Source organism: Abramis brama (assembly GCF_963993115.1).
Source record: "Abramis brama genome assembly, chromosome: 4".
NCBI lineage: Eukaryota > Metazoa > Chordata > Actinopteri > Cypriniformes > Leuciscidae > Abramis > Abramis brama.
The window spans coordinates 46,181,133-46,193,583 of record NC_139966.1 but is presented as its reverse complement, the minus strand read 5'-3'; the positions used below and the strand labels follow the sequence as shown (position 1 = coordinate 46,193,583).

Sequence of the window (12,451 nt, the reverse complement as noted above, 5' to 3'; positions counted from 1 at the left end):
GCACAGGTAATGCTTCTTATGTGTTGGTGTGTAAATGTGTAGGTTACCATCATTTTCTTTTTGAAGGGCCAGTCCTTTGGAAAGCAAATGATGGTAACCTAAGTAGGTGGGGAAGGGATGGCGGGTGAATTTTTTTTTATAGCCATTTTCATTTTTTCCAGTCAAAAGCATAACCCCTGCTGGACATTGTGCGGGAGCTCAGGGGGGGACACCATGATCCCCCACACCTTCTCACTCACACCACAGCATTCATTCATATCGCAGAGATCTGGCTGGACTTGAACCAGCAACCTCTGAAACCGTGAGGCAGCGCTCTTACCTGTGAGCCACAGATCTCTTGTCTGAACATGTGAAGGAACTTATATTTGACTATTCCCCTGTTATGTGAGCTGGGATTTTACAATAAACCAGTTAAATGACACATCTAACACACTGAGTTATGGGGTTTGAACCCATGACTCTGCCACAACCTTGTCTTCCAGTAACGTGTGTTTAGCCACTACACCACCATGGCTTTCACACTGAGTGCTGCCGTTTGAGCCGCTTTATTGGATATAATGCAATACATGGTCTTTAACATAAGCAATAGCAGGATTTGAACTCAGGACTCCAGGATCACAACACAACACTTTGTATCTTGAGCCACTGAAACCTGTGAGTTGATGGTGTGTTTGGACTGGGTTTATTGAGAGCTTTGTGTTATATGATGGAAAAAGTTCTTCAATTGTGAGATTTGAACTCATGCCACGTGAGTGAGTGCAAGTGACGTGTGTTTAATCACTGCACCATCATAGCCTTCACAATATCATCTGTTGTTTGGTGAACTTTGTTGGATATACAATTTAACATAGGTAATCTAAGATTAAAGTGCAACCATTTATTTCTAGAGCCACTGAGTCCCAGAAGTTTTTAGCTCTTTTGGACTGAGTTTTATTGAGGGCTTTGTTTTCTATGATGAAAATATTAGCAATTGTGGGATTTAAACCAAGAACTGTATGAAAGACAAACGATTAGCGACTGAGCCACGGCATTTGTGATGTATGATTTGATTCAGTTTGGTTGTGTTTTAGTTTACCTACAGCATTAATTAAAACAACAATTTATTGTCAGCAATAGTTGGATTTGATCTCAGGACTCCATTATTAAAACACAATGTTTCATCTCCTGATCCACAGAGTCTGAACTTCATATATCGAGGGATTTAAAACCATGTTTCCATTAAACTAAAACTGATAACACATACACTTATCGTTAACATAAGTAACACATGACTTGTGTCAGGTTCTGTGAAAAATAAATCAGTCCAACACCCGCCTGCAAGTTTCTAATAATCCTAATGATCTTGATCAGCTGCTAAAGCTGTTTTTAATCAGGGTTGGAGCTAAACTCAGGAAAGTGGCTCATCAGGAGCAGGACTAGATACTTTTTAAAATCTCTTTCCTCTTCATGCTGTTTTCATATATTAATGCAGATGCACTTATTGTCCACAAGGTGGGGTACATGAACACATGCACGTGCCTGTTCTCCATCCATGATTCTCCAAACACTTGTAGAGATGCTGGAGTCTGTCTGAGGGCAGAGAAACACAGGGCAATGTGTCTGTTATATTAAGCATTAAAAAGCTGCCATTAGACACATTAATGTGGTCAGCTGTTTTATCATAATAATAATTTATCCAAAAAATGAATCAAGCTTTACTATAAATGTATAATCAGTGTAAAATCAGTATTTGTACGCCTGTAAAAGCCAGAGTCTCACTCCTCCATTCATAACCTCACGAGCGTCCAGAGATCCAGAGACTCACGTGCTCCTCATCACGTGACAGACACAGACGAAGATCCATCCAAGATTGACTATAAGTGCTGCACGAATCTGCAACCAAAACGACACAAAGTCATTGTCTAATTGTGAACAAACATAACAAATAAACAATATACAAGCAAAGTAAAATAATTGTGTAACATCTTTTGTCCCGTATTTTATGTGTTTGCCACTGAATTCAACACAACATCTGTCTTACCACATCAGCTGAGAGCTGATATGAATAATTTAACGAAACTACTAGATCAGTGTTGCTCTGTTGGTCGAGACCCTGACAAAACCATAGATTTGTTGTAAAACATGATAAATGTAAACGTGAGCCCTCTCACCTGCGACTCGTCACCTCGGGTTTGTAGTTTCATTTATTAAAGCGGATAAACTTATTGACCACAAGAGGGAGCTGATGATCAGCTGTTTGTCACCGGCCATCAAACATTTATTTAACCAAATAAAAAGAGACTTTTGCTTTAGTATGAATATGTAAATGTATGTGCGACGTTTTGGAATATAGTCAATCTGAATCCGAATCATTTTTGAGTCTGTTGGCACTAAAATACGACTCGTCAGATAGAAACTGAAGCGCAGTTTCCCACCCGCTCCACTAGGCGGCGTAATCGAGCTTCAGGTTCATTCTGTCCTCAGCTTCAGATGATTGACAACATGACGCTTGACATTGATAACAGTCAAAGCCACACCATGTGCAGTTTGTTTTAATAAGGCTACACATTCTGCAGATGACAGCTCAGTGACAGACTCATAATGTCACTTAACAGCACATATTTCAACCCATAAACTAAGAAAAACAGTCAAACGTTGTGATAAAGAGCAGGAATCAAGGATGTCACACGACTGAGCCTGTAAGTCTCCTTCACTTACATTGTTTTTCTCTTGTAACATCATTAGCACACATCTAGCAGCCCTTATTTATTGTATTTAGGTCATTATTTAGGTGTGTATTGATTCTGAATTCTGCTCCTCTGTCTGGTAATTTAGACTTTGTTTACATTCTGCTCTGTTGCTGAACTCCCTGTCAGACCTTCAGAAGAACAAATGAATAGATTGTTGTTGCGTTTCATTTATAATCTTTGAATGAATCGCCATCTGATATTTATATTATAAAGTGGAATAATAATAATAATGTTTTTTGTCTCTGTTGTTGTTGTAGTGTTACTGTAGGTAATGATCTACTGGATTGATGCTTGTTCATAGAGTCAGTGTGTGTGAAGCTCTGGTGTTCCTGCTGCTTCATGGTTTTGTAGAGATGCAGTGTTTTGCTTCTAATGAAAAGCATCAAAAATACAGTCCAAGACAGGCTAAAACCATGTGCAGGAAACCCGCCTTTTAGGATTCCTCTTGTTTATTGTGAAGGAAAGTCTCATCTTAATTTTACTTGAACCCAAAGATTATTATAGATACAGCATTACTGAAGTATAATATACTCTGTAATATATATTTCACACTGTACAGATTTAGGCTCTCAATGTACAGTACAGGCCAAAAGTTTGGAAACATTACTATTTGTAATGTTTTTGAAAGAAGTTTCTTCTGCTCATCAAGCCTGCATTTTTTTGATCAAACATACAGAAAAAAAAAAGTAATATTGTGATATATTATTACAATTTAAAATAATTGTTTTTCAATTTATTATACTTTAAATTATCATTTATTTCTGTGATGCAAAGCTGAATTTTCAGGATCATTACTCCAGTCTATCACATGATCCTTTAGAAATCATTCTAATATGATAATTCATTATCAAAGTTGGAAACAGTTCTGCTGCTTAATATTTTTTAATAACCTGTGACACTTTTTTAGGATACTTTGATGAAAAAAAAGTAAAAAGTAAAAATAAAAAAAAGAAGCAAATGTTTTAAAAATAGAAATATTTTGTAACAACAATATACACTACTGGTCAGTAATTTGGGGTCAGTAATTTTTTTTTTTTCTTTTTTTGAAATAAATCAATACTTTTATTCAGCAAGGATGTGTTAAATTGATAAAAAGTGATAGTAAAGAAGATTTATATTATTAGAAAATATTTTTTTTTATTTTGAATAAATGCAGTTCTTTTTAACCTTTTATTCATCAAATATATTAGGCAGCAGAACTGTTTCCAACACTCATAATAAATCAGAATATTAGAATGATTTCTAAAGGATCATGTGATAGACTGGAGTAATGATGCTGAAAATTCAGCTTTGCATCACAGAAATAAATGATAATTTAAAGTATAATAAACTGAATTTAATTATTTTAAATTGTAATAATATATCACAATATTACATTTTTTTTCTGTATTTTTGATCAAATAAATGCAGGCTTGATGAGCAGAAGAAACTTCTTTCAAAAACATTACAAATAGTAATGTTTCCAAACTTTTGGCCTGTACTGTATTCCACTTACAGCTAATAACTAGGCTTGAGACTAAGTTTCACAGTCTCATTTTTTAAATGTAGAAAATGGAGTAATGTCTATTTTTATTGATGTCTTTCCTTACAGAAGGAATGTTTGGACCGTTACATCCAGTCAACAGAAGCAGAGCTCTGGGACGTTTGGACAGACATTCACTGTATGACGGACATCAGCTCAGGCACAGGTAATGCTTCTGACGTGTTGGTGTGTAAATGTGTAGGTTACCATCATTTTCTTTTTGAAGGGCCAGTCCTTTGGAAAGCAAATGATGGTAACCTAAGTAGGTGGGGAAGGGATGGTGGCTGAATTTTTTTTATAGCCATTTTCATTTTTTCCAGTCAAAAGCATAACCCCTGCTGGACATTGTGCGGGAGCTCAGGGGGGGACACCATGATCCCCCACACCTTCTCACTCACACCACAGCATTCATTCATATCGCGGAGATCTGGCTGGACTCAAACCAGCAACCTCTGAAACCGTGAGGCAGCGCTCTTACCTGTGAGCCACAGATCTCTTGTCTGAACATGTGAAGGAACTTATATTTGACTATTCCCCTGTTATGTGAGCTGGGATTTTACAATAAACCAGTTAAATGACACATTTAACACACTGAGCTATGAGGTTTGAACCCATGACTCTGTCACAACCTTGTCTTCCAGTAACGTGTGTTTAGCCACTACACCACCATGGCTTTCACACTGAGTGCTGCCGTTTGAGCCGCTTTATTGGATATAATGCAATACATGGTCTTTAACATAAGCAATAGCAGGATTTGAACTCAGGACTCCAGGATCACAACACAACACTTTGTATCTTGAGCCACTGAAACCTGTGAGTTGATGGTGTGTTTGGACTGGGTTTATTGAGAGCTTTGTGTTATATGATGGAAAAAGTTCTTCAATTGTGAGATTTGAACTCATGCCACGTTATCTGCCAGTGACGTGTGTTTAATCACTGCACCATCATAGCCTTCACAATATCATCTGTTGTTTGGTGAACTTTGTTGAATATACAATTTAACATAGGTAATCTAAGATTAAAGTGCAACCATTTATTTCTAGAGCCACTGAGTCCCAGAAGTTTTTAGCTCTTTTGGACTGAGTTTTATTGAGGGCTTTGTTTTCTATGATGAAAATATTAGCAATTGTGGGATTTAAACCAAGAACTGTATGAAAGACAAACGATTAGCGACTGAGCCACGGCATTTGTGATGTATGATTTGATTCAGTTTGGTTGTGTTTTAGTTTACCTACAGCATTAATTAAAACAACAATTTATTGTCAGCAATAGTTGGATTTGATCTCAGGACTCCATTATTAAAACACAATATTTCGTCTCCTGATCCACAGAGTCTGAACTTCATATATCGAGGGATTTAAAACCATGTTTCCATTAAACTAAAACTGATAACACATACACTTATCGTTAACATAAGTAACAGATGACTTGTGTCAGGTTCTGTGAAAAATAAATCAGTCCAACACCCGCCTGCAAGTTTCTAATAATCCTAATGATCTTGATCAGCTGCTAAAGCTGTTTTTAATCAGGGTTGGAGCTAAACTCAGGAAAGTGGCTCATCAGGAGCAGGACTAGATACTTTTTAAAATCTCTTTCCTCTTCATGCTGTTTTCATATATTAATGCAGATGCACTTATTGTCCACAAGGTGGGGTACATGAACACATGCACGTGCCTGTTCTCCATCCATGATTCTCCAAACACTTGTAGAGATGCTGGAGTCTGTCTGAAGGCAGAGAAACACAGGGCAATGTGTCTGTTATATTACGCAGTAAAAAGCTGCCATTAGACACATTTATATGGTCAGCTGTTTTATCATAATAATAATTTATCCAAAAAATGAATCAAGCTTTACTATAAATGTATAATCAGTGTAAAATCAGTATTTGTACGCCTGTAAAAGCCAGAGTCTCACTCCTCCATTCATAACCTCACGAGCGTCCAGAGATCCAGAGACTCACGTGCTCCTCATCACGTGACAGACACAGACGAAGATCCAGCCAAGATTGACTATAAGTGCTGCACGAATCTGCAACCAAAACGACACAAAGTCATTGTCTAATTGTGAACAAACATAACAAATAAACAATATACAAGCAAGGTAAAATAATTTTGTAACATCTTTTGTCCCGTATTTTATGTGTTTGCCACTGAATTCAACACAACATATGTCTTACCACATCAGCTGAGAGCTGATATGAATAATTTAACGAAACTACTAGATCAGTGTTGCTCTGTTGGTCGAGACCCTGACAAAACCATAGATTTGTTGTAAAACATGATAAATGTAAACGTGAGCCCTCTCACCTGCGACTCGTCACCTCGGGTTTGTAGTTTCATTTATTAAAGCGGATAAACTTATTGACCACAAGAGGGAGCTGATGATCATCTGTTTGTCACCGGCCATCAAACATTTATTTAACCAAATAAAAAGAGACTTTTGCTTTAGTATGAATATGTAAAAGTATGTGTGACGTCTTGGAATATAGTCAATCTGAATCCGAATCATTTTTGAGTCTGTTGGCACTAAAATACGACTCGTCAGATAGAAACTGAAGCGCAGTTTTCCACCCGCTCCACTAGGCGGCGTAATCGAGCTTCAGGTTCATTCTGTCCTCAGCTTCAGATGATTGACAACATGACGCTTGACATTGATAACAGTCAAAGCCACACCATGTGCAGTTTGTTTTAATAAGGCTACACATTCTGCAGATGACAGCTCAGTGACAGACTCATAATGTCACTTAACAGCACATATTTCAACCCATAAACAAAGAAAAACAGTCAAACGTTGTGATAAAGAGCAGGAATCAAGGATGTCACACGACTGAGCCTGTAAGTCTCCTTCACTTACATTGTTTTTCTCTTGTAACATCATTAGGACACATCTAGCAGCCCTTATTTATTGTATTTAGGTCATTATTTAGGTGTGTATTGATTTTGAATTCTGCTCCTCTGTCTGGTAATTTAGACTTTGTTTACATTCTGCTCTGTTGCTGAACTCCCTGTCAGACCTTCAGAAGAACAAATGAATAGATTGTTGTTGCGTTTCATTTATAATCTTTGAATGAATCGCCATCTGATATTTATATTATAAAGTGGAATGATAGGAAATCGTGTTTTTTGTCTCTGTTGTTGTTGTTGTGTTACTGTAGGTAATGATATACTGGATTGATGCTTGTTCATAGAGTCAGTGTGTGTGAAGCTCTGATGTTCCTGCTGCTTCATGGTTTTGTAGAGATGCAGTGTTTTGCTTCTAATGAAAAATACAGTCCAAGACAGGCTAAAACCATGTGCAGGAAACCCGCCTTTTAGGATTCCTCTTGTTTATTGTGAAGGAAAGTCTCATCTTAATTTTACTTGAACCCAAAGATTATTATAGATACAGCATTACTGAAGTATAATATACTCTGTAATATATATTTCACACTGTACAGATTTAGGCTTTCAATGTACAGTACAGGCCAAAAGTTTGGAAACATTACTATTTGTAATGTTTTTGAAAGAAGTTTCTTCTGCTCATCAAGCCTGCAATTATTTGATCAAACATACAGAAAAAAAAAAGTAATATTGTGATATATTATTACAATTTAAAATAATTGTTTTTCAATTTATTATACTTTAAATTATCATTTATTTCTGTGATGCAAAGCTGAATTTTCAGGATCATTACTCCAGTCTATCACATGATCCTTTAGAAATCATTCTAATATGATAATTCATTATCAAAGTTGGAAACAGTTCTGCTGCTTAATATTTTTTAATAACCTGTGACACTTTTTTAGGATACTTTGATGAAAAAAAAGTAAAAATAAAAATAAAAAAAAGAAGCAAATGTTTTAAAAATAGAAATCTTTTGTAACAACAATATACACTACTGGTCAGTAATTTGGGGTCAGTGATTTTTATTTCTTTCTTTTTTGAAATAAATCAATACTTTTATTCAGCAAGGATGTGTTAAATTGATAAAAAGTGATAGTAAAGAAGATTTATATTATTAGAATTTTTTTTTTTTTTATTTTGAATAAATGCAGTTCTTTTTAACCTTTTATTCATCAAATATATTAGGCAGCAGAACTGTTTCCAACACTCATAATAAATCAGAATATTAGAATGATTTCTAAAGGATCATGTGATAGACTGGAGTAATGATGCTGAAAATTCAGCTTTGCATCACAGACATAAATGATAATTTAAAGTATAATAAACTGAATTTAATTATTTTAAATTGTAATAATATATCACAATATTAAAAAAAATTTCTGTATTTTTGATCAAATAAATGCAGGCTTGATGAGCAGAAGAAACTTCTTTCAAAAACATTACAAATAGTAATGTTTCCAAACTTTTGGCCTGTACTGTATTCCACTTACAGCTAATAACTAGGCTTGAGACTAAGTTTCACAGTCTCATTTTTTAAATGTAGAAAATGGAGTAATGTGTATTTTTATTGATGTCTTTCCTTACAGAAGGAATGTTTGGACCGTTACATCCAGTCAACAGAAGCAGAGCTCTGGGACGTTTGGACAGACATTCACTGTATGACGGACATCAGCTCAGGCACAGGTAATGCTTCTGACGTGTTGGTGTGTAAATGTGTAGGTTACCATCATTTTCTTTTTGAAGGGCCAGTCCTTTGGAAAGCAAATGATGGTAACCTAAGTAGGTGGGGAAGGGATGGTGGCTGAATTTTTTTTTATAGCCATTTTCATTTTTTCCAGTCAAAAGCATAACCCCTGCTGGACATTGTGCGGGAGCTCAGGGGGGGACACCATGATCCCCCACACCTTCTCACTCACACCACAGCATTCATTCATATTGCAGAGATCTGGCTGGACTTGAACCAGCAACCTCTGAAACCGTGAGGCAGCGCTCTTACCTGTGAGCCACAGATCTCTTGTCTGAACATGTGAAGGAACTTATATTTGACTATTCCCCTGTTATGTGAGCTGGGATTTTACAATAAACCAGTTAAATGACACATCTAACACACTGAGTTATGGGGTTTGAACCCATGACTCTGCCACAACCTTGTCTTCCAGTAACGTGTGTTTAGCCACTACACCACCATGGCTTTCACACTGAGAGCTGCCGTTTGAGCCGCTTTATTGGATATAATGCAATACATGGTCTTTAACATAAGCAATAGCAGGATTTGAACTCAGGACTCCAGGATCACAACACAACACTTTGTATCTCGAGCCACTGAAACCTGTGAGTTGATGGTGTGTTTGGACTGGGTTTATTGAGAGCTTTGTGTTATATGATGGAAAAAGTTCTTCAATTGTGAGATTTGAACTCATGCCACTTTATCTGCCAGTGATGTGTGTTTAACCACTGCACCATCATAGCCTTCACAATATCATCTGTTGTTTGGTGAACTTTGTTGGATATACAATTTAACATAGGTAATCTAAGATTAAAGTGTAACCATTTATTTCTAGAGCCACTGAGTCCCAGAAGTTTTTAGCTCTTTTGGACTGAGTTTTATTGAGGGCTTTGTTTTCTATGATGAAAATATTAGCAATTGTGGGATTTAAACCAAGAACTGTATGAAAGACAAACGATTAGCCACTGAGCCACGGCATTTGTGATGTATGATTTGATTCAGTTTGGTTGTGTTTTAGTTTACCTACAGCATTAATTAAAACAACAATTTATTGTCAGCAATAGTTGGATTTGATCTCAGGACTCCATTATTAAAACACAATATTTCGTCTCCTGATCCACAGAGTCTGAACTTCATATATCGAGGGATTTAAAACCATGTTTCCATTAAACTAAAACTGATAACACATACTTATCGTTAACATAAGTAACAGATGACTTGTGTCATGTTTTGTGAAAAATAAATCAGTCCAACACCCGCCTGCAAGTTTCTAATAATCCTAATGATCTTGATCAGCTGCTAAAGCTGTTTTTAATCAGGGTTGGAGCTAAACTCAGGAAAGTGGCTCATCAGGAGCAGGACTAGATACTTTTTAAAATCTCTTTCCTCTTCATGCTGTTTTCATATATTAATGCAGATGCACTTATTGTCCACAAGGTGGGGTACATGAACACATGCACGTGCCTGTTCTCCATCCATGATTCTCCAAACACTTGTAGAGATGCTGGAGTCTGTCTGAGGGCAGAGAAACACAGGGCAATGTGTCTGTTATATTACACAGTAAAAAGCTGCCATTAGACACATTATATGGTCAGCTGTTTTATCATAATAATAATTTATCCAAAAAATGAATCAAGCTTTACTATAAATGTATAATCAGTGTAAAATCAGTATTTGTACGCCTGTAAAAGCCAGAGTCTCACTCCTCCATTCATAACCTCACGAGCGTCCAGAGATCCAGAGACTCACGTGCTCCTCATCACGTGACAGACACAGACGAAGATCCAGCCAAGATTGACTATAAGTGCTGCACGAATCTGCAACCAAAACGACACAAAGTCATTGTCTAATTGTGAACAAACAACAAATAAACAATATACAAGCAAAGTAAAAGAATTGTGTATGATCTTTTGTCCCGTATTTTATGTGTTTGCAACTGAGTTCAACACAACATCTGTCTTGCCACATCAGCTGAGAGCTGATATGAATAATTTAACGAAACTACTAGATCAGTGTTGCTCTGTTGGTCGAGACCCTGACAAAACCATAGATTTGTTGTAAAACATGTTAAATGTAAATGTGAGCCCTCTCACCTGCGACTCGATCGCCACCTCGGGTTTGTAGTTTCATTTATTAAAGCGGATAAACTTATTGACCACAAGAGGGAGCTGATGATCAGCTGTTTGTCACCGGCCATCAAACATTTAACCAAATAAAAAGAGACTTTTGCTTTAGTATGAATTTGTCAAAGTATGTGCGACGTTTTGGAATATAGTCAATCTGAATCCGAATCATTTTTGAGTCTGTTGGCACTAAAATACGACTCGTCAGATAGAAACTGAAGCGCAGTTTTCCACCCGCTCCACTAGGCGGCGTAATCGAGCTTCAGGTTCATTCTGTCCTCAGCTTCAGATGATTGACAACATGACGCTTGACATTGATAACAGTCAAAGCCACAACATGTGCAGTTTGTTTTAATAAAAACTACACATTCTGCAGATGACAGCTCATTGACAGACTCATAATGTCACTTAACAGCACATATTTCAACCCATAAACAAAGAAAAACAGTCAAACGTTGTGACGCTGTTGTTGTTGTTGTTGTGTTACTGTAGGTAATAATCTACTGGATTGGAAATAATGCAATACATGGTCTTTAACATAAGCAATAGCAGGATTTGAACTCAGGACTCCAGGATCACAACATGTTGATGGTGTGTTTGGACTGGTTTTATTCCAACCAGTTTTGTGTTATATGATGGAAAAATGTAATCAGGTGCGAGTTTTGAACCCAACTTTATTTGCAAGTGATGTGTGTTTAACCACTGCACCATCGTGGCTTTGATAGATATTTGTTGTATGGTGCACTTTATTGAATATACAATAACACAGGTAATAGTGGGATTTGAACAGAGGTCTCTACGATTAAAATGCAACAATTTATTTCTTGAGCCACTGAGTCTCTCAAGAGGATAAATGTTTTTGACGGGTTTTATTGAGAGCTCTGTGTTATATGATCGAACAAAACATTCAAATGAGAGGTTTGAACCCATTCTTAATTGCCACTTTATTTGCAAGTGATGTGTTTAACCACTGCACCATCATGGCCTTCACAATGTGATAAGGTGTTTAGAGACTTTTGTTGGATATACAGTTTAACATGAGCAAAAGTGAGATTCGAACTCTAGACTCAACGCTTTATCTCCTGAGCCACTGAGTCTGAGAAGCTGATTGGTGTTTTATTGAGGGTTTGTTTTCTGTGGTGAATAGCTTCAGTAATTGTGGGATTTCAACAAAGACCACCATGCATTAGCCACTGAGCCACAGACGTTGTGGTGTTTGAGTTGGTTCAATTTGGTTGATTTTCAGTCTAGCTACAGCATTCAAACTCAAATAGTGAGATACAAACTCAGGACTTCAGTATTAAAAGGCAGTGTATTATTGCTTAAGCCACTGAATCTGACAAGCTAAAAATATGTTTTTAGCTTTGTGGTATATGAGGGAACAATTTTAACAATTGTGAAATTTGAACCAAGAACTCCCACTTATAATCGGTAAGTGATTGGCCACTGAGCTAGACTTTGTGATGTTT

General features: G+C 36.7%; 1 long non-coding RNA gene across 1 annotated transcript; it reads left to right on the top strand.

Moving 5' to 3' along the window:
* The first annotated feature begins 4,314 nt into the window (after nucleotides 1-4,314).
* LOC311082341 lies at nucleotides 4,315-10,736 on the top strand. Its single transcript, XR_014606109.1, has 4 exons — nucleotides 4,315-4,417; nucleotides 4,572-4,731; nucleotides 8,720-8,816; nucleotides 8,972-10,736. It is a non-coding gene; the product is annotated as an uncharacterized lncRNA (long non-coding RNA).
* The last annotated feature ends 1,715 nt before the right edge of the window (nucleotides 10,737-12,451 follow it).